Source organism: Ambystoma mexicanum, chromosome 10 (genome assembly GCF_040938575.1).
Source record: "Ambystoma mexicanum isolate Mex_15411 chromosome 10, UKY_AmexF1_1, whole genome shotgun sequence".
Taxonomy (NCBI): domain Eukaryota; kingdom Metazoa; phylum Chordata; class Amphibia; order Caudata; family Ambystomatidae; genus Ambystoma; species Ambystoma mexicanum.
Genome location: NC_090932.1, coordinates 997,599,258 through 997,600,873, shown reverse-complemented (window position 1 = coordinate 997,600,873; position 1,616 = coordinate 997,599,258). Strand labels below are relative to the sequence as shown.

General features: G+C 40.7%; 1 long non-coding RNA gene across 1 annotated transcript; it reads right to left on the bottom strand.

The window, feature by feature from the left end:
• Window positions 1-225: 225 nt before the first annotated feature.
• On the bottom strand, window positions 226-1,347 carry LOC138493265 (uncharacterized). The gene is made up of 4 exons (XR_011276339.1): window positions 1,242-1,347; window positions 1,045-1,149; window positions 843-960; window positions 226-682 (listed from the first exon to the last, which is right to left on the bottom strand). It is a non-coding gene; the product is annotated as an uncharacterized lncRNA (long non-coding RNA).
• Between the last annotated feature and the right edge of the window lie 269 nt (window positions 1,348-1,616).

The window sequence follows — 1,616 nt, the reverse complement described above, 5'->3', positions numbered from 1 at the left end:
GGAATGGGGACTTACCGGGTCCTCCAAGGTTGGAATGACCCGGTAAGTCCCTATTTCGGAAACCCGGACCCAGAATGCGGCAAGGGGGTAGCCATGGTGCTAACAGCACCATGGCTACCTCCTACCTCGTAATGAGGCCCCATATGGTAGCTAAGATATCCAAAAAAATCCTCCTTGAGAAACAAAAGATAATCTAAGGGAATAGGAAAAAATATTGACCTAATGTTATAAATAATTTCAATGGTTTATTGAAAGAAAAAAAGACATACATTTTTTTCAAAAAATCATATTAACAAGTTACCATTCAGTTTTGGTGAAAAAGGTGCATATAAAAATTAGAGCACAAGGATTAAACAATTAAGTGAAACACAACCAGAATGAAAAATACATACAAGCAGAGGTATAAATTAACAGGTCTGTCAGGATTGAGCAATCAATGAAACATAAACCAAATATAAAATGAATAAATACATTTGTGCAAAAGTATACATTAACTTCATAGGTCTGCCTACGTAAGCTATTCACATTTATTCATGTCAAAAGAACGGTCTCAAAATGATGTTGTTTCCAGAAGGTTGGGATTTCAACAAAGAAAGACCTAATTACGTTTCGGCAGGCCACTTGTAGAGCCGTTGATGTAAAGAATACGCCTTCCTCGGGGCAAAATAAGAAGAAAAAATCCCTGCAGGGAAGTGGACAAACGAAAAGAGCTAAGTATCCAACAACATAGGCTTCCTCTATAATTCTCAATGGACTATCTTCAGTTGACAGGGTACATAAACAAATTCTTCAGAGGATTTGACATGACTGCTAATTCAACTTGTCCAGAAAAGGAACCTTACCCAAATCAATGAGGGTGGGATCATCTAGACAAGGTTTTTCAATGCAAAAATCACCTCAGTGCCAACCAGGAGCAAAGGCGCCTAGTGAGCAATCAAAGCCAGTACTCATCTGTAAAACCTATGAATCAAAGTGTTTGAATTTAGGTTTGGACTCGACACTCGTGCTGAAATGGAAATGGGAGGGGGACAGGCATGTGCCTACCTTTGTAGAAATGCTGCCGTAATGCCCATAAAGTGGTGAGATGCTAAAGTGGTGGGTTCGCCATCGAAGACCAGTCTTGAAAGTAGTTGTGATGCAGTGTCCAAGCTGGTGAGGAAAATCATGAACGAGTATTGATGCTACACACTCAAAGTCATCAACAATTGCAAAACAATGAAGAACAATGCAATAATGCTTACTTGTCCGATTTAACCCGGTGGGTGGAATCAGTTGCACTAGATGCCTTCCAGATATCTAGTAACGTGTTGATGAACGTGGGCAGGTTCCATATATAGTTAGGAAACCTGTGGGGAAAACAAATGAAACCCCTTAAAAATATGGCTGATAGTGGTTGAAGAATTCAGTGCAGAGTTTGAAGGAAATATAATTAAATAACACAGGGGGCCAAGCATTGTTCTTTCACAGGCATGCAAAAGTGAAAAATTTAAATGAAAACCATAATACGGTATGGCGCTGTGTGTCTCTGGAGTGTAGCCAGGGCACTTACCCGCGGCATTGAAGGAGGCGAGCTACGCGAGGGACGCTGTAGCCGTAGAGATCTGGTATGCTAGGGA